This window comes from Pagrus pagrus (assembly GCF_965226575.1).
Source record: "Pagrus pagrus genome assembly, chromosome: 10".
Taxonomy (NCBI): Eukaryota; Metazoa; Chordata; class Actinopteri; order Spariformes; family Sparidae; genus Pagrus; species Pagrus pagrus.
Genome location: NC_140194.1, coordinates 6,465,856 through 6,487,898, shown reverse-complemented (window position 1 = coordinate 6,487,898; position 22,043 = coordinate 6,465,856). Strand labels below are relative to the sequence as shown.

At 42.2% G+C, this 22,043-nt stretch overlaps 1 protein-coding gene across 1 annotated transcript in view; it reads right to left on the bottom strand.

The window, feature by feature from the left end:
* Positions 1-22,043, bottom strand: part of znf469 (zinc finger protein 469) — a 192,550-nt gene that overhangs the window by 77,570 nt on the left and 92,937 nt on the right. The window contains exon 4 of the mRNA XM_084365345.1: positions 4,458-4,507. The gene's annotated coding sequence lies outside the window, so the exon portion shown is untranslated. The remainder of the gene's footprint in view (positions 1-4,457; positions 4,508-22,043) is intronic.

Genomic DNA, 22,043 nt, shown 5'->3' with positions numbered 1-22,043 from the left:
ACAGATGTTTAGACTGCAGTTACAGGTGTCAGAAATGAGGTAAAAGATTAGAGTGGCAGAAAAAGTCTTTCAAAGGCCTAATAACAGGTATATGTAGAGAAAAGCAGAGTATCATTTTTACTGTGGCTGACTCTGATGATCCAAACGTGTCTCACACAAACACGACTGAATACATTGGTTATTATGTTGCATATGTATTAGTGTTGTCTTTTCCTGGTTTTTAAAGGTGCATTACACAAAAATGAGATGTCATTTTTGTCATTGTGTTAGTCATCCATACAATATTGTTGCATTGTCAAAAAAATATTGTGACATTTGATTTTGTCGACTAATCCTAGCTTTTCATGAAGTGCTTTTGAGCCTTTTCACACCGGCAGCGAGGCTCTGGGGATGGCAATTTCAATCGATTGGTCCACCGTCAACAGCAAAACACTTCAAAGATGGATTGACATGTACAAACACAGAAGACAAATCCTACAGACTTTTTGTGAACCCTAACCGTCACAGGTTTCAGTCAAATATCTTAATGAATGGCCCTGAAGCTTTGTACAGACATGTGTGCTTCCCACATGAGAAAGATATAACTTTGCTGATGAACCTACCTATATATCAGCTGACACCTATCACAGATTAAGAGATAAATAGTATCGGCGTAGATGTTGTCTGATATGAGCTGATATAAAATCTTTGTTTTTACAGAACATAATGCAAAAAAGATGCTTGGGGTGGCCTAATGATATAATTATTACATTTCCAGTGGAGTTTACTGTTTCAGTGAACTGATGTCATTTTTGACATTGAAGTTTATTGTTTAACTGTAAAATGTCCGGTCTCCATTACATCATATCTTTGTCACAAGTGTGTGATAACCACATTTAAAGGATCTTTGCAGAAAAGTGTGTGCTTTTTCCAAAAAATCTGTAATACTTCAGTTTCATAGCCACAAAACAAATGACATTCCCATGAGCCTCAGCTGCACTTTGAGTTCAGTGCTAACTCAAGAAATGTTAGCATGCTAATGTGCTAAACCTATATGGTAAACATGCTAAACTAGCTAACTGCTGCTAGCTAACATAGACTCTTACTCTTTTAGTTTTCTTAGAGAAATACAAGGCACTTTGTTAAGGCTAGGAAAGTCAAGTATGGCGACGGTGAAAGATCAGGGTCTTGATAAGAAACTGAAAAGGTCAACAATGACTGAAGGCAGCTGTGTTATCTGCCTCTTCCATGGAGAAAAAAGTGGTTTTGGGAAAACAGTTTTTTCTAAATCAAATGAATTCCCCTACTTCTCTTTAAAGTTTCAGCCAAATCTGAGTTTGAGCAGAGCAGATAAACTGAGTGATGTATAAATCAGTATCAGATGTTAAAGAATTGTGACAATTAATAACTGTGAGCAAACATCGCTACGTACAAAGAACAACTTGTACTTAAGATAACAGCTATAATGACTCATTCACACCTGCACATATACAAAATAATACCACTCAATTGATTTATGCTCAAATAATTCATAGAAATCTACTAATCCCACCGTGAACTTCTACACCGACACATTATCAGCTGACCTGAAATTGCCATCGGTGAAATGAATAATTTCTCCTGACTATTCATTCTTTCCATCGTTCCTCCCTTTCTTCCTGTTTTTCTACTAAACACATTTTTCCATAGGCCCCGGTCACTCACCATTTCCTCCCTGAATCACTCAGCCCCAAATCACACACTGTCTTACGCTAACCCTTTGGGACTATTCAAAAGCTTACATGTTCATCCTATCTCAAGATCCGTGGTCTCATTCCTTGAATCTTACTTATTCTCCCCAGCGAGCCTCTTCATCACCGACATACCCGTCAAACAGACCCCTTTTCTCCGGTGATGTATGCCTCATGTAGAGGTCTTGTTTTCTTGAGTTTGATCTACCCCCTCTTTGAAGTGTGTATGTTTCCAGGTTTGGGGCAGTGATGGCCTCCGGCTAATGTGGACATACTGCAGTTTGGTCCGAATACTTTCCAGAAGAGCTATAAACGGCCATATTTCTCATCATTTGTCTCCGGTGTAGCTCTTTTATCTTTGCTGCATTCCTTCCAACATGCATCGCGCCGTGTGCACGTGTGCATACATGCGAGTGTGCACATGTATTGGTCAGAGTGTTAGCATTTAACGCACAGTATGCAATTTCCGCCGCAAGGTTGTCCGTCGATGGAAAATAATGAAACAAAGATGTAGTTTGATGACATCATGAGGTAGTGTCAAGTTGTATTCATGTTAGGTTTGGTCGCATTTGCAGACTTCCTTCCTCACCGACACATCATACAGTGTTTCCTTGGAAGTTATGGCAACAAGTGACGTGAAGCGAACTGAAACACACTTGAATAAAATAACAGATTTCTTTTTGCACGGAGCACAACTCAACAAAATATGTCACAAAGGTCTTGTTGTTTTTAGACATTTTAATGCTGAAATGTTTTACACATTACATATATATATATATATATATATATATATATATATATATATATATATATATATGTATATAATACAAGGGTCCAAATGTTTTTTTGAGTGCACGGTGCATTTGAATATTAGATTTATCTTCATTTAACCTCTGTCAACGCAGCAACCTTGACCATGAGGGAGGCTGAGATACTCAATCATTCACACCAAGAGACCACGCAGCAAGGAGACTCTTAATCTGTAGCTCTGGTTCACAGTTTATGTCCCGTCCCGTGGCAGCCCACCTGAAACGCATCCATTACATCTCTTCTCTCCGCCAGTTCGCTAAATCCCACCGATAATTCCATTATATTGTGTTTTATTAGCTATAAATCACACTGTGCTGTCACACCATTCGACATCACTGTTATTTATGTTTATGACTATTTCACCACACAGATATGAGCAAACAGGAACAAAAAACTATCAGGTAAGGGAGTCAGTTTTTGTAAAAAATGGAAAGGATTAGATAAAAAGATGAAGAAAGACTTGACAGAGAGCAATTACCCCTAACGGTAATGAGGTAATGGGAAATATCTGGACCTGAACGATGTGTGCAGAGAAGCTGTCACAGATTAATAACCTCAGAGGACGAATAATTTGCTGTTAAGAGATCCAGCTGAAACCTCCTCCTACAACAAAAATTAGCATCTGAAAAAAAAAGGCTGACATTCTAACTTGGCTGTGCATAAAGCAGTTAAACACTAACAGTCGAGTTTTACAGCGGAGACCTAATGGCCTGGGCGAAATAATAAATCTGATGGATTCGGCGAGTGGGGAGAAGGATCTCACATTAGGGACAGAGCGTGGCCGAGCCTGAGGGAGAGCCGAGGAGCCATGCAGGCTTAAAAGTGTCCTCACTGCCTCTGACGTTCTTTAACCTCTTTTGTGGCTTCGAAACCTCATGTCTTTGGCCTCCAGTCACTCTCTATTTATGCAAGAAAATAAAGAAGAGAACGCTGCCCCTCCTAAATCTGTAAACTGCAATTAAGCTAAATTCCAAGTTTATTTCCAAAATGCCGTCCTTGCTCCAGACCATGTGAGAGACTTGAGTCTAAAATTATCACACTTTTGGTCTGTAGGCCAAGACGAAGCCAACGCTAGGACTGTCTTCTCACAGGCCGCAGGATCACAAAGATTCTGTGGAGGGCTGAAACTATTGTAGTAATGATTTGGATTGTCATAATTTAAGAAATGTATAGTTTGAAGCTCCTTTTAAACAGGAGGCACTGTAGTGTAAATGACAAAGAAAGTATGATAAAATGTGACAAAAGGACAATGGATGCTGCTGCTGCGGCTGCTTTTAAGATGACAGAAGGATCAAGAAGAAAGGAGGGAAATGTAGAGTCACTGTAATGACATCTCAATGATGAAATGAGTTATGTTTATTGTCTTATGTTCACTCAGCCCCCAGAAAGCCAAAAGCCTTGTGCAGTGAGACAGTTTAACAAGAGGCATCCTTTCATGTTTGCCCCTCTAACCAGAGGTCTGACATCTGGGAGGCAAACAAAGAGAAAGCCCACGCGCCCCTGCACATCTGTCTCCCGCTCGCTCCCTAACCGTCTGTCTCTCCATCATGTGTTTACACGTCGGTAGAGTAAGTGACAGGGCTGTAATCGGAAGTCTACTACCGTGTCATTTGGAAGACTGTTGTCTTTTCCTGGGAGCGTGGTGGTCAGCAGAGAAAAACAAGATTTACATCTCGCAGGGAGGGGCAAAGTGTCAACCATGCATTATCCCCTATTGGCTGTGGTCAGGGACGGGCGTTAACGTGTGGGAGAGGTGGACAAAAAGATGCAATTTCTTTAACTCGTGGAGGACATTTTTATATCAAACACCAGGGAATGTTACAACTGGAAAATACACGCAACATATACAAAAACACATGCCAAGCCTTTCTATAGAAGGGCTTGTCTGTTGGACTTTTTCTTTGTGTAGAGGATAAACCAGGTGTTTGTTGCTCTTACCGTCGGTTGCATCATGTGTCAGTCAGCGCTTGTGTGAAAGCAAATGCCACCTACAAACAAGAGAGAGAGAGAAACACTTCATAAATTGTCAATCTGTGGTCTTGGAAAAGGAATTGGAGCATTTCTGAGGTAATTTTGTGAACTCAGTATTTTTGTTTTCTCTGTGATTGCCTTTGATATCGGAGCAGTTTCCCCCCTTTGAATTGGAAATAAAACCAATAACAACCAGCACAACTTCCTCTGTAGCGTTTTTATTACTGTTTATTTATTTCTTTACTATGTTTATTGTTTATTCTTTCTAGAACTATGAGACGCTCACGACCACAGGCCTTCTATCACCACCTGGAAAGAATTAAACAGAGAAGCTCGGAACGAACATTATTTCTCCGTGTGTTCGCCCAAACCTGGCAACTTGGTGAAAGGACAGGGGATTTACCGAAGAGACACAGACTGAGATCTACAGTCACAATCATGCAAACATTTTAATGCGTTCCAAGCAATATACCACAAATGAGGTCTGTTTCCTTCATATCTGTTGACATGAATACATTGGCATCACCTCCAAAAACTGAGAACACACCCATAATTAAAACAGAAAGCCTCTCAGCATTGATTAGTCATAGACTAATTAGGATTTTGATGTTGCGGCAGATGGTTTTAGTCACATTTCATGTTGTCTGGAGGCTTTGTAATGTTCAAATTAATGCACAACAGTGACTTATAAACACTACAATAAGCGCTGTTTCACATCTTTTTAAAGTATACTGTGAATATCTGAGATAATGTGAGAAATATTCACCGCCATGTAGCCATTCAACTACTATCACAATGACATTTCAACTCAAGAGTTGCATAAATTGTTCATCGTGTGGAAATCCAAACTCCATTCATGTCTTCTTTTACAGAAGATGTGTATTTGCATAAACATTTTGGATGAAAAAACATCATATGACTAAAGGGCAGAAAGAGTGAAATGCCCCAGCAGCGCCATGCCCTGCTTTCAGATGAATCCAGCCAGACAGACACGCTTAATCTTACACAGGTTCAAAGCTCTGCCGAAAGCACATGTGGCCTCAACCTGAACAGAGTTAAAGAATATAAAAGCAAAAGACCCCGAAGAACAAAAGAAGTTCGCAGAGACACGACTGTGAGTAATGTATTGCTGAGTGTTGTGTCTCTGGGAAACCTGCAAGACTGCTTATTTTTACTAGTCATGTGTGTATGTCTATGTGTATCTGCCATGGTAATGCATTTCACATTTCATTGGTGGGTGTAGGTGAGCTCAGCATCCCTGCAGAGAACAACAGACTCTTTTTTTGGTCAGTGATTGCTGACTAACATCGGGCATCTTTCCACGTTCATTCCCATGACTCACGCGGCTACATCACCCCCCACGAGACTCACCAAAGAGTTGAACATCCACCAACGCAGGGCACTTACTAAGACCAAATGGTCAATGAGGAGGCATTCACACGGATTTTAAAACCTAAAGCCAGACGTAAACCCACCAGACTCACTGCCACTGACTCCTCACAAAGTAGCCACGGGGTATTCATCTCCTAAAGAAAGGCTCGAGTCCATCCCCATCCATCCATTTAATGCACCATGTGGGCCTAAGCTCGACGTGAAAGTGCAACTAAAGACCTTTATGATCAGCACTGCAGCAAAAGCATTCGCACACTGGTATCCCAAATATTTAACGTCCCCATGAAGTCAAAATCACCGTTGAAGTGTTTGTTTCACATTTGTCTTGCTCCATACGTCACCTATACGCCATTATCAGGCCCAACAGTGGCAAAAACTCATTTTCAAGGTATTGTAATGGAGTTTGTAACTTTCTGGAAACACATTAAAAATGTTGATGACTCATCCTTCACTCGGGGGCATATATACATTTTTTGTCCAGTAAATGCCTTCTTTATTTTATGACGCTGCCATGGATGTGTAACGTCGCCAGAAGAGTGAGTTGCTCACTTTTTCTTGCTTTATAACTTGTACAAAAACCCACTTTTGTAACTTTATTCAGTGATTTGGGGGAAACTGGGTCATGTTTTATGGAGAGAATATTTTGCTGGTTTTCCCTCTGCAGCACCTCGGGCTGCTCTGCCTCTTGAACAACTGTGGACAGATAGTTTACTTGTTGCTAACGTTACTGCTAACAAATATGCTGATAACTAGCAGCTTCTCAGTGAACACCACCGGACCGTGGCCGTACACGGCCTCCGAGAACAATGACAGAAGAGGGTTGCAGTACCGAGTTGATTTTTGGAGTTTCTTGGTAGACAGATATAATGGAGTTAGCTGCCATTAGCTCAGTAAGCGGTCCTTGCTGACTCAGCCTGGGTTGCCAGGTGCCAAACCTGGCAAGAAAACCCCCTTGGTATTGTATTCCCTTACTCAAATTGGCCTTTGTCCTCTCTGATGCTGTGTTGTTCTGGCCCGGTCCGGCCTGTTAACTGGGAGTTGACTGTCCGGGGAGAGTCAGCATCATCATCTCAGCGGTTAGGGGGTGATGTGAGGCGTAACGTACTTTACACGTTATTGGCTGCCGCCTGTTTTCACAGGAAACCCGTAACTATGCCAAGGCAAAGAGCACTCGATTAGCCATTTCATGGGGACTTCATGGGGAAAAAGCACATGTATGTGCTAAAGTTCCCATATTCAAGGTTGACAGAAGCTAGTTTGTGTCCCATTTAATTGTCTTTTAGAAGACCCAGAACCTCCACCTGCAAGTCGTGTACTGTATTTGCTTGTTTTTGAGAACAATCTTAAAGAAGTTTTAAAAGTGCAAAATTATGTCTCATAAGAATCAGATACAGCACAAAGTAACGAGCAAGGAGCAAAGAGCAAGGATATATCCATGTTGGTTTGACTGTCATTATTTGAGCCATTATAAAATTTGAGCCAATTAAATTTGGAAAGTCGAGAAGCGCTGCTTGATTAAATCAATTTAGCTCCATTCAAGTTAGCCGGGCGCTAAACCAGAAGTTAGATGCTCTGTGGGCCCCACAACACGGAAGATCTGGGTATTTTTATCGTCGGGAAGTCGAGCCATTTTGGCACCACTGAGCAGCTTTCATAGGAATGAACGAGGCTCTGTCTCCATGGCCGTGTCCAGGTTTTAATGTAAGGTCCATGTAGCGATGTTGATCTCGCTAGAACGGCAGTCTGGTTGCGACGGTGAGAACTACGGATGACTTTTAACCACGCACCCATTTTTGTTTGAGAGAGAAAGTCGACTTATACACACAGGAAGAAAAACTGACCGGGGTGGGACTTTCAACACAACAGGACAACAAAAAAGTAAATCATGAAAAACGATTTATTCGGTGAATTACACTAAAATACATTCTCAGAAAAACAAGCCAAACACTCGCACTGTAAGAGATGATTTTGTGCATGTTTGAAAGGAGCTCTTCAACATCTGTGCCACATATTGTTTCACATACCAAAGGTTCCATATGAATTATTACCATCTTCACAGTGCAGGGTAAGAACAGTGCACACTAACAGGCAGACAGTGAATCTAAATTTAACCTTGCTATTGTGCACGTGTACAGTGTTTGGCGTATGAATTTAATGTCACACCTCTGCACGTCTGTGTTTTTGAGTATACATCAGAGTATATACATACACACAGCTGAGCATTTGCAACGTATGCCCATTAAGCTTGTGCTCTGGGACCACCCCAACATGTTAAGAGTGTGAAGGTAAACATTTCTCAATGACTTCGGCAGGGGGAAATCCCTGCTGCAGTGTGGGCTGCGTTGTGAAGGCCAAATAGTGCTATACTCAATCTAAACAGACAATGTGAGAGCTGAGGGACTCTCTGAGTTCACGGTTCAGCACAGAGATGTGGAAACCATGCAACAAAAAAGAAAAGAAAAGAAAAAAAAAAAGAATAGATCTACAGGCTGTGTAACAGCTGCACATGTTTTTCACTCAGCTGATTTCATGCGAAGATTTGAATTACTATTCAGAGGAGTCTAATTAGTCTTCTTTGTCTCGCTAGATTTATGCTTTTGTGAGGAATCTGTCGCTGTCATAAAATAGCATGAACTTTCAGACTCGTTTTTCATGCCGTGGAGAGACATTATGCAAACATTATGTTTATCCACCACAACAGGATTATGTGACGTGATGCCTTCTTCAAAAAAAAAAACAAAAAAAAAAAAACAGGTGTAACAAATAGCGTTATTTATGGCTGTGTCTCTAGGTGTGTCGGCCCTGGATCGGTGCATGCTGACTCACTGACATGGCTAACTGGGACACAACAATGGAACGGGGCCATCACTGATCTTATTAGTTCCACTTGTGCTTTTCCACTATGAAAACTCAAGATGTCTGCAGGAAAAAAGGCCTGTTGCATAAAATGAACATGCAGTTTCCATTCCTTTGTTTAATAGTCAATAATCGTAGTCGAATGAACTGACATTTGGTTTGATTTCAGACATTCATCAGGATAATGTGTTCATGTTAGCTCTTTCTTGCCGGGAGGGGTTTTGTTGCATTCAGTTTTGCCCAGACCAATCAGTAACGAGTGACATGTTCGTCTCAACAGCTTTGTCAGTCAACACCGAGGGTGTGGTCGGAGAAGAAGTTTCCACAATGATCAAAAATATATGTTCATTTATGAATTTGTTTCAGCTTGTTGTCATTTTTCTGTTGCTATTTTTCAGAAACGTATGAAAGCTCAGTGTTCCACACACATTGACATTACTTGCCCATGTGTACTAATTGAAGCCCAAGTACTTCTGTTTTTATTTATCTTTTTATCCACCCGAGAGAACAGTTAGCTAGTAGACAATCTGCCCTTGCTCTACTCTGTCACCCTCTACTGACAATCGCACATGCTCTGCAGAGAAACCGAGAGAAACAGAGATACTGCAGTTGTGAAAACGAAATCAGGGGCGAAATAATCCAAAATGCGAGGTGTGTTTTTTGGGCGACTTTATGAAACAGACTGCTGGCAAAGAGTCAGTTCTGTGGGAAAGTGGTTGGCGAGGTAAGAAGATGACGCCCCTCTTCTAATGCCACCAAAAAAGCTCTGATTGATCAACTGTTCCTCCACCGGGGAAAATAACCGTCAACGGGAACAAAAGACCTTTTCATGACAGACATTTTGACTTTGTCATAGCAGGGAAAGGATAGGGGAAACAAATTTTGTTGACAGTGGCTCACTTCCATCAAGTGTCCAAGTAAGTGAGCCAGCATGCACAATACCAGGGCCCTGGAAATATCTCAACTAAATCAAATGCAGTCATTTTTTAATGTGATCAGTTACACCTGTGCTTTTTCTTCTAAGACATGCCAAAACGTCTGCTGTGGAATAGACTTATTTGAATCGCTGAACAAATCTGTGCTGTGGATTGGTGATTCAGAGGTCTGGTACCAGGCTAAGGTTACAGTACAGGAGGTAAAGCAACTTAAAAACATTTCAGTTTAGGCTAAAGCTAAAATTACACTAAATTTTGTAATCTACTCCTGCTCACCGGTATTTTCGCAAATATCCACGTGCAGCCCAAAATGCATATGTGCACATGTGGACACACAATGTTGTATAAAAAGAACCACATGTGTGTCCACTGTACGTCCTGCTGCCCACATCCATGTCTGGTTTTAATTACATCAGGGCCTTAAGGGTTAAGTCAATGGTTATTAAACTTACTTAACTTTTACAGCCACTTTTGACCCCTCGTCATTGGTCGGTAGGTGAGCTGTGAGCAGTACAACCTACGAGTGTAATCCCCTCATCCCTAAAGGACCATTTCACCATGTTTTTAACTTTGCTGAGTGCATTCCCACTGCATCCAGTCTTTATGCTAAGCTACGCTAATTGTGTCCTGGCTCTAGCTCCATGCTTACTGCGCAGACGTGACAGTGGAGTCGATCCTCTTATTTAGCTATCGTCAGAAAAAAAGCTGATAAGCTCATCTCCAAAATGTTCAACTATTTCTTTGAAGTCAGGCACTAAAAATGTGACTACGGTTCGAGTAAGGATGTTTGTGGCGGTCAAATTAAGAAAACCTTAACTCACTTGCTGATGAGCTTTAGCGAGCCAAATAGATTCATTAAAGATAATAATGATAATAAGGTACACCCATCAGCCACAGTGAACGGCACACCTTCACCACAATATTTCACTGTCAACCTGCCAGCTGATACAGTGGTTATGGCTCATTCACATAATTACTCTGGAAAAAGTTTCAGGTCCATGACTCATCTCTAATGTGAAATGAAGCTGTGTTACTGTGTTGCACTGAGCCAGAACACTGTGTAACATGAGTGTTTCTATCTTATTCCTAAATTAAGCAACTTTTCATTCTTTGAAAGGTGGAACAGAGACAGTAAAACAGTATAAAATGTCTTCTCAAAAACTACATAGTGCACATTTCAATTCTTCTTCTGAAAAAGGCAAAAAAAAACACAAACACGCATATTGAGTGAGTTTGAAATTAACGAGGGTTTAAAAAACCTTTTCTGATGCTATACTTCAAAATGTTCATAGAATATGTTGATGGAAATATCTTTATTGGAGCTCCAACTGTCATTACACGACTAATTGGAACGGAGAAAGGAAGGCGATGCAGTAAAGAAAAAGGGGATCCGATTAAAAGTAATGATTGAACAAATAAACCAGTAAAACCAGCAGATGAAAGAAAACTGTTTTGTCACTTCCTCACTGGGTAAATAAACAACCACACCAGATGTCCCCCAGTATTTCAGTCCCACCCTGCCTCTGTTCTCACACCAGAGCAGAAAGGAGGACATCTATAATCTAAGCCTTTCCCAGTCATACACAGCATCAAAAACAAATGTGCGCTTGTCATCACCACCAGCAAGGATGAATCACATGAAACGGCATATATACAAAAGACAAATCAAAAAGCACAAACTCCCACAAATGTTTCAGACTTACCGAATGTCTCTATCACACAATTAACAGAAAATCTCACCCAAGCAAAGCCAGCTATGTTTGACTCATGAGGAATGGTTACTGTTAACCTTCAAATCAACCACCAGTGACTCACCACTGTCTGGAGTATCGCAGGCTTTTTAATGGTCTACAGGTTTTCCATCAGCATGATCCAGCCGTGACCTTTCTGTTGCATTAGCACCCCATGTGGACCAATAGAATCGGATGCACGGACCACTGATACCATTCTGGACCTTCTGGAAACCTTCACACACACATCTCATTACACCTTTAATTCAGACAGTATGATGCCCTTGCCTGAGCATATTCACACCACTGCACGTCTGTTTCTGTGTGTTTCTGCTTATGCACAACAGACGGACGTCTAAACGGTTCCAGGATGGCATTCGCCAGTAAGTTTTTATGTTCTTCTGGAACTCCCTAACACCTTTTATCTGACACTTCTCCTTGTCACATATGTTGGCAAACCAGCCTCACGGTGCACACACATCTCTCAGCCCCCCAAGGGCCCAGGCTGCATCTCGTGAGCTCTCGGTCTCTCGGTCCAGATAACACAAACCATCAAAACACTCCAGTCCGCAAACCCAGACTCCAGCCCCCTGGCTATGCTTTGGTTAACCTCTCTATCACGCTCAAAGCCTCTCTTCCCTGCTGTTGTCCAGACACAAACACACAACCCACACAGCCAAAATCATAAACACAGAGTAAAAACCAGACTGCACTACTGCTTCAGCCCGGCGCAGACCAGAACAAAAATACTGATGCATTCTATTCGTCACCGCTCGATCCCTTGATGTCACCGTTCCCCAAGACATAACCAGAGACCCGTGCATCTAAACAGGTGTGTGTGAACCGCTTGACGCTCAGCTCCGGAACAGCTGAGCGATCCATGTGAGCCAGAAAATCAGGCGGAGATCTTCTGTCTGTCAGACAAAGAGCAAAACAGATGAATCTCTGAGCGAGCATGAGAACGAAAAGCTATTTCCTGAACAAAAAACACACACACTAAAAAACATTATAGCCATCCAGTGCCAAAGAAAATGTCTGTGCCCATAAATATGTGCCCAAGAAACATGCTAACCAAGAAGTGGGTCGGAAAGCAACATTTCTATGAATGAGCAACAGTTTGGCTGGACTGCGTAATTACTAAACACACAGGACATTATCTATCATCCTCTCCAAGTCTATGAGTCACAACAGGCAGTAAAGCCTCTACAGTGAGGAAAAAACATGTGGAGAGAAAGGTCAAACCCAAGATAGCACTTATTTAATTGCACACACAGTCATGGAGAGGCTCGTATACAGTACAGTATATAAAAATATATATAGTATCCGTACATACATTACACATGCAATACTCTGCTATTAAACAGATGTGAATTCAGCTATCAGATGTGGTTTTGAGAAATCATTTTCCTTTTATCCAGTCTGTCAGGCATGTGGTTCAAGGTTTGAAAACCCTCCAAAACCTGCATGAAGTCAGTCTGACAGCTCCCAGAAAACAAAGGACTTTTCAGAACAAGAGTAGGGAGAGTCAATACGGGTTGGCAGCCGGCCTAGGGCACATTCATCATGCTATCTGCAGAGAGGGCCAAAGGCCTTCAATTCAGTTGTAAAATGTTTTTTTGCTGGTTGTTTGAAAGTCACATCCTCTTGGATAGCCGTCTCGCTGGTTTCACCGCTCACATCGTACCCAAACCGCACTGATCCCTATTTGAATATCTACGGGGGAAGTCGATAATCATTCCAAGACAGATAATCTTTAGCGCATACGTAATATAGCCAGCCGCTGCATGCCTCATTGGCTGTTCCACTGCTCTCTCTTTCAGGAGTTTTGCCTCTCATTCTTAAATCTCCTGTGACCTTTATCCTCCCTGCTCTCTTTTATTTCCACCGCTTCATCAGCTGTGTTGATTAGCCGTTCCACAACGGGGCTGTTAGAGAGTCTAGACTACTGTAGACTGAGGTGGGAGTGCATACACACCCCACAACCACACTCACACTAATGTGTAATCTCTGAGCGTTTTGTGCCCCGAGCAGCTACACTCGTCGAGTTTTGTCTGGGTGGCTGTGGTATTCAGCCGCTGTGTGTCATTACGGCAAAGCTAATACCACTCTGCACACCCTCGGTGTCCCACCGTAAGTGTCTGTGTACATACATACACATGCATGCAAACATACCTCAAACCACAAACATGCATATGCATCTCAGCTCATCCATCTTGTTGGGGTGCGAGCGACAGGAAGGCTTTGAACTCCCTGACCTCATACTATCATGCAGACTTGCTATATGTTGCTATAACTGTGAGGACTCCTGCTTTGAGTGCTCACTTTGCGTTACCTCTTAAGACCTCAAAATAGTCCTCAGAGAGATATAAATACAACTCTCTATCACACACACACACTCACACACACACACACACACACACTCACCATTTCAAATTATTCAAACTAATATGACCCTGGAGACCCCTGAACCACTATTACTCAAGCACAGCGATGTTATCTGAAATCCATAAAGTGCTCCTTGTTAGCACCCAATCAACTCCTCATTTATGGACCCAGGGAAAAGAAAAACACCCCTCGGGGCCGTGAGCAGACGAGCAGTGAATGCAGACCTTTAGAGTGCTTAATTCATTACCCTCCGGGCTAAGTGGAGGGCACGATGCACCGCGACAGCGAAGGGAGGCACGAGAAGTGAAAATGAGCAATGGCTGCATGCTGAAATATGGGGGTTTGTGTTGTATGACTGTGGTATTATCAAGCAGAAACACTGTAATGCATGCACACACAAAAACACACACACACACAAAAACACACACACACATAGAGTACACATGTAATCATGTGCACTCACAGTCCACCAGGAACAGTCCCGTCTTTATCCCTGTCTTTGGCAACAGTCACTTCCTCAGGATATGGACCAGTTTTGTTTAACTTCAAACACCGCCTCTCCCTGGTTCCTGCCCTGTCCTGTTCCCTCTGTCTCACTCTCCGTCTGTCTCAAAGTATCCCATATTATTTGTTCTATGTCCTTCTCATTTCCCTTCTTCCTCCAAAGAACACAGCAACATGAACTAAAACAGGAAGAATGAAGAAAGGAAAGAGTGACAAGAGGCGGAAACCGCAGAGCTTTCTAATCGTCAGTAGACAGTCGGAGAGAAGGCCGGAGCTACTATTCCCTGCTGCTCACTTCCGCCAAGTCAAACCAACACAGCCATAACTTATAGCCTCACCCCAATACTAACCACAGACTCAACCCCAAATTACCATCTGCCAAGCGTGACAATCTTGTGAGCCCACCCACAACTCCAGCGATGCCGCTACCTCAAAGCGGGACAAAGACCGACAACTACCACCTCTGCCACGATCTGCACACTATAATCAACCGGGGAATTATTGTGTGCATGTGTGTGTTTCTGTGTGCATTTCACATAGGAATGCGCATTGTAGTGCGTTTGCAGGCGCGTATTCATTAAAGAAACTGAAGGGATTAAAATAGCTGATGAGCAGGTGTGTGTACGAGAGACACCACAAATCCTCTCAAGCTCTGTCCAAAGTGTAGAGTCTTCCTGCGCCGCTGCACCTGACGGCATTGCTGCCTCTGGTTACTCTATCAAGTGCACTCCGCTGGTGCAGCAGAAGCTTCCTGATCTTATCTTCCTCGTTAGCGTCTGCCAAATTTGTCACAGGTATGTACCGTGAGAAATTAAAGAGGGGGAACTGAGCCGGAGACTACGGCTGGAAAACACTCAACTCCCATTTAGTCTGCTCATCACCCCGCTGCAGTGTGTCTAAAGAGAATGAGAGCAGAGTGTCGGTAGCGCCTTTGCCACTGTGCATCATGCCAAGCTGTAATTATGATGATTTAAGGGCTGTTAAATGCAATCAGTCTGTCTGAACATAATGCCAGCATGTGATCAGTCGCAAAAGGACAAGACAACCATCTTGATAATGCATCTGACCGGATTAATCCATCGTGGAATCATTATCGTTGTCATTAGTGATGTTGTAACTGTCATTAACGTCGAGCCCAGCCCCTCCACGAGAACAGCTTGGCAGCAGATTGGCTGAGATGCAGAGCGGCTAACCGTCAACGGTGGACTGTCAGATTTATTCCTGGAACCGAGAGGAGGGCAGCTTCAGCTTTATTTTTCCTTCTCTTTGCTCACAGCTGTACATGTCCTGTTTGATTAAAGCAGGTGATTCATTCCGTTCCCTGAATTCAGTGTTTTTCTACTGAGTCATTTGTATTATATAAATCTAAAACACACCGCAGCACTGAAATTCACCGTAACACAGGCCGCCGGTTCGATGTGGCTACGTGTCACATTTTGAGACATTTATAGTGCGATGCTCCAAAGTAAATGGCTCGCTGCACGGTGTTCACTTGCAATGTTTGCGTTATTTTCACGGCTGAAAAATTATACGAGGAAATTGTACTTGTGTGAGAGTAAAATGCTGCCATGAAAACACATCACGGTGTAGACAGTAAAGAAGGGGATTTATTTCTGCATGTCACTTCAGAGAAGAAGCGATGTGTTTTAGAAAAAACACAGGTGAAATAATAAAATTCATGATGGTTGAATTCCATATAGCCACTTCAGTTTCAGGGCCGTGTAAATGTGCGTGCTGGCTCACTGTCACGGCTTAACGTCACGTAAAGGAGGGCCATCATTCATGTTATTTCAAGGAGAGTAAAAGTTGATTTTCCTACGATGGGCAGTCAAAATGTCGGAAAAAAGAAAAGGCCTGCATAAGACTAAACCACCGAACAACCTGGAAGACGTTTGATTGTCTCACTGCAAGACTTGTTATATTGTCCAAGTAATGTTTTCTCAAAATGTACGAGGTGAGGGGCAGCCGAGCAGTCATTCATGGGATTTTCCGACATGCACAACACAAATCACAGACGCGCAAAATTGCTGAAGTCCTGGCCAACAACTGTCATCTGCCTCTCCATCGCTATCCTTACATTAAGAGAGATTATCTGGCTTTTGAAGAGTAGTGCTACTTACTTGTTCCACAGCCAGAAAATTGCTGTGCCAGCGCTGGAAAAAAGGTCTGGCTGTACATATTTTCAATTTGCTATAAGGTGGAAGAAACTGTCTGGCTTTTTTTAATATTTCTTTAGACCGATCACAATCAGGGTGCAAATCCCAGGCAGCAGCAAGAGTGCTCCTGCAAAACAGTGTTGGGTGAACTTATTTTGGTTGTGCATTTGCAAACGGGGAGGTGAGTCTTGCATTATCTTCGTTTTATCCCCACAAAAGAAAAGATGACTGCTAACTTGTTTATGTTCGTACCACGGGCGACCACATGTAGGTTAGGGTAACTTTTAAGACATTTTCAGATTATGGGTAGCTGGCTCGGAGGCTGTTGTTGTTGTTTCCACGAGAGATGAGATAAGAGAGGGGTTTTTTGAAAAATGCTAACACAGAGATAGTGGAAGGGAGGAGAATGCCAACTGAAGGAGTTTTCGGCAGGCTCAAACCAAAAGTCTTCACCCACCCAAGGGGAGGGAGAGTTGAAGGGTATTCAGTCTTTCCAAACTGCAACTAGATGCCACTAAACACACTGGACCGTTAATTATTGGATTATAGATGGATCTGTTATTAGATCAGTGGCATCTCTGCTCAAAGTTATGGAAACCTAAGTTCTCCAACACAGAAGGTTTAATGCTTAGCTTTAGCTGAAAATGATTTGAAATGGTTTCCTCTAACACAGCTCCAGACACAAAACAGGAAGTGGACTGGCTGTTCAACATAAGCTCTTTGTTAGCAGTGAATCTAGTCACTGTCCGCCATCAAACTTAATTATTAACTTAAGTATCCCTCAACTCTAAATATCAACAACATGTGAGGCCTTCACAGCCTCATCTCAGAGGCCCACTGGTCTGGAGGGGTTGGGCTGACAACTGCAGTCCTGGTGCTTGGGGCTCTTGTAAAAACCAGGGGGACCTGTCTGCACTGTATAAAAAGACATCAGTAAAGGCCTCAGTAACACTGGGAGTGATCCCCTCCAAAATAACAAGCATGACCTTCTGTCTACAAACATGGGATGTCATCACCTACTCATGGCACTCATGGCAGGATTGCATCAGTGAGAAGGCCTTGATCTGTCGTGTGTACGTGTTGTACAGTATGTTTTTTTGTTTTTTTTTGTCAAAGAAATTGTGCAACCAACAGTATTTTCTCTCCAACAGGTCTGGACTATTTCAAATTAAGCCAAATGTTCTGAACAAGACTCAACAAAGAGAATTAAATTAAATTAAATGAGTTTTCCGAAACTTCTCTACATTTGATAAATTTTCCTTTCCAGACCTGGAAAATGCAATTTAAAATTGACCCGACTTTCCCTGATTTTCCAGGAGTGTGTGAACCCCGGTGGTGCGCTCAGGTCTGGATGTCTTTCTTATTCAGTCAGGCAGAGTGGCTGATGTGTGTCTTGGCTCGGCCCCCAGTGAAATTGAGATGAAATATGAACGGAGACAGCAGGCTACCTGTTATCACTTTAAATATTTTCCTTCCACATACCCAGAGTTAAACTTCAACAAATGACTGCAAATTAGATTAAATACAGCTAATGTCATTTGAATCAATCTCTCCTCAGAGTTGATGATCTTAATGTAGTTCACCAGTCGTCGAGCGGTCAGAGCTCCATAGTTCATTGATTATGACTAATACGACCCACTTTAAATCACTGACAATAATTAAAACACTACCATGAGAACATGTGATTGATGTTGCGTAATGAACTCCACACTTCTGGAGAAAGTTCTGTCTCGCTTCCAGACAAGTGCTCAACAGATGTAACGATACTTATCAGAGGAAATATGGGATTTTGCACCACTCTGGCTTTAACATCACAGGGCCTTCTTTTGCAACTTTCCTGCTGCACATTTCTGGAAAATGTCAATTTCTTGTATACATCAGCCCGAGAAATTAATACAAGACACAGTCTCACTTTCTAAAAAAGGAATGAGTCAGACAGCGGCCTTTTTTCACGCTGCCGTCTGGAGTAGCGGCAGAGAATCATCTAAATTTTGGCTGCACAGACGTAACTATTATCCTTTCAATAGCCTCTATTAAGTTGGAATCGTCTTGACCACTAGAAAACGAAGGGAAAGCAGAGACATACTGGCAACTTGAGCTCATCCTGCTGCTTAATATCCCATCATTGTGCTTGAACATCTCTGTAATGTTCCTATTAGCTCGTCATCAGTGGACCATTTCCACAGAGTACTGCCCCCTCCAGCTGTGGTGTGGGACAGCTGCCCATGCTGGCCTTGTTTTGCTTCCTTGTTTGGCTAGTTTAGCTTCACCTACCTGTCAACTGAGCGCTCTAATGCCAAACAATCCCAAACAGGCAGCGTCTGCTCTGCACAGGAGAATCAACTGGAAAACCTTTGCCAAAACAAACAGCGGCACAAGAAGTAACACTTCCACTGAAATGCAAAGGCTGGCAAAAATAGTTACCAGCACGCAGCGGAGGATCACACACCACCTCACACTCCTGCACAACAGTAGCTAAGGCCCCTTGTCATATGAGGAGTTAAACCACACAGAATCAGATCGGTGAGGACTAAACGTCAGCCAATCAGAGCAGAGGATCCAGCCGGGTTATACAGTATGTTTTATAAGAGAAGGTCTCTGGCACTGTTAGTGATTCCTGCTAATAAAAAACCATCAGGGGCCTTCCTGTTTTGTCTTCACGCCGCTGTAAGAGCTGACAATCATTCAGGCCTGAAACATTCTTCAGTGTGTTTTCTTTACCTAGGCAATAAAGGCTGGAACCTGACCTCTGCACAGAACCATGGATATGCCTCTCCAAGGGCTTCAATAAGCATGTAAAATATAAGCCATACATTTGAAATGTTAGGTCATATGGGCTCTGCTCCATGAGCGCAGAGGATCGGCCGTGGAAGTGGACTGTCAGCTTCCAAAAGCATTGAGAAACATAATGTGACAAGCATGACAGAAAAAAGGTTGGATGAAAGCAGAAGGAAGTGTTGCACACCCTGCCTCCACACGTTTCTGTCTTTTTAGTCTTTATCCAGTGTCTGACACATTTTTCTGCTTTCCCGTCTACGTCCAGTCATCAGCACCTCCCTACAGACCTTGGTATGGTGAACATGTGGACCGTTGGCCACGTTGACAGTTTAGAACCAAAACCTTGCATAAAGCCAACATTAACAGATTGTTAATGGTCCAGTGTTTGCAAGATTGCTTTAATGGTTTGTTTAATTTCAAGTTCTGAATGCAAAAAAAATTAAAGACAAGGGCGATTTCAAAATTTCTCAAAGAGTTCATTGTTTGCTGCTGCATTGTCCAATCAATGTAAATGGCACCATATTAACGATCGACCGCAAATTATTGCTTTATTTATTGAAACAGTTTCCTGGGAGCTCATCAGAAAGTTTGGCTAGATGCTAAGGTGAGTTCAGGATTAAGGATCTATTTGCAATCTGATCTGATGAACAATTTGCTGGTATTTTACAATATTTGCTTTGTTAAGTATCGAGTAGATGTTGACACCATTTTACGACTGGCATTATCACTTGGCTGAAACGATTTCATTACAATCAGAGCTTAACCACATTAAACTCCAGGTGGAAATGCACTCAAGCATTCCTCAAACCATTTCCAGAGTTAATCATGGCTGAAATGCGACCACAAAGAACACGAGCTTAAACGGACTTATGTTTTCATTTACATTGTGAAATCAATGTGTTGGGCAGACACGCAGCAGATGGCGGTGGCTGCATTTCAACAGCATTTCCGGCTTAATGCCCCGAGGAAGTGATGTGCTCGTGTTAAATTTGCATCGGAAACAGCGCTTAGATCTCAATATGGCCTTCGAGAAAAAGTTTGACATTTTGTGGAATTATGCTTAGTCACTTTCTTATCGAGATTTAGATGAGATGATTGAAACCACTCTCATATCTGTGCGTTGAATATGGAGATATAGCTAGCGGCCAGTTAGCATAGTTTAGCAAAAAGACAGGAAACGGAGGGAAAGAGCTAGCGGGCGCTGTTAATGAGTTAATAAAAATCTACCTCTGTAGTCAATAAATCAATGTTATATCTTCTTTGCTTGATCTGAATGACTATAACGTTTCACAACCTATTGAAACCTCTAATTACAGGTAATTTAACAGACAATATTACTCATAAGTAAATCTCAGGTTTTAATGTTTGTGGTTGAGGTAAAAGATTTGTTTTCATCAGATATGGTTGAAAAAAGGGGCACAAGATAAGATATGTTTTATGATTATTAGATCACAACACACATGGAGTATGTTGGAGTATATCTCACATCACATTACTCTCTCATTAAATAATTAAAAGGTCATAAAATGAAGTTCTGAGGGTTTGAACAATCGTAATGATGGATCAGTTGTTGGGTCTGAGGGGTTTAAATGCTTCAGTTAGTATACATTATGACATTATGGCACGGACGACTGGCCGACATAGTGAGAGAGTGTGACTTAAAGGTTTCTATAAAGATGAGGTCCAATGTAACGTGATAACATGTTAACAGCCAAACATTTACACAGAGGTAGTCATCGAGCCTCTCACACAAAGCTTAAACAGTCGCTACTCAGAGCTGAAAAAACTTCTAATAAGCAAAAAAAAATGTTCCAACTTACAACAACATCAAAATTCAACAGAAACATACTATATTACTCTCTGACACATCTAAATCTGAAAACATGCTACAAACAACGCCCAACATCAATAAATACTTCAAACTCAAAACCGCAGAGAAGACAAATGAAGCTCGCACACATTCACACACGCAACATGGGGCGAGCGGAGCGCCAAAATAAGTGCTGTGACCGTGCAGAAAAAGAAAGCTAAATGCACCGTAGCTCATTTGAATATATCCAAAGTCAGCCTCGCTCATTTGCTTTTGAAATAAACCAAACATAACTTCTCTATTTGTGTTATAACTTAAAAAGAGGGGCAGAGATTAAACTTTGGGATTCTTGGGGGAAAAAAAATTAAAGCAACAAAGTAAATCTTTGTGACTCAGTGGCGGTTTTAGGGCAGACCATTTCTCTTCTCTTCACCAACATACTTACTGTTTTCAGAACTGCAAATCCGACTGTGCCAAGGTCATGGGTGACGGCGCGGCATCTGATTTGGATGTGCTGACATTCGCTGACTTTCCCTGACCCGCGTCTTTGTTTCCCTCACTCACCGACTCTATCTTTTCCTTACCCATTTTTTACTCGCCCGTTCAATTACAGCCTCTCATCAGTCCTCCCCTCAGTCGCATACTTTGCACGCGAAATGGTAGTTCATGTAAGAATACAGGTTAGAGGCAGAATAAGAAAGACAAGACGGCCTTGTTAGATGTCATGCACGATCGGTGGATGTTAACATGTTACTGAGGTGCATGAATACACATGCATACCATGCATTCATGTACGCGTGGCGATAAAAAGGCTTCTCTTAAGTGCTGAATGTGCAAATGATGCTTATCTTAAAGGGGAATTCTGTCAAATGTACACATGAAGATCAGATTATTGAGCATGGGGAGCACAACATGCTAAAACAGTAAAATAATGTCTTCTGTAGCTTTGGAGGACGTTTTCTAAAGTTCAACTCTACATTGCTGGAGCAGCTGTTAAAAGCTCTACT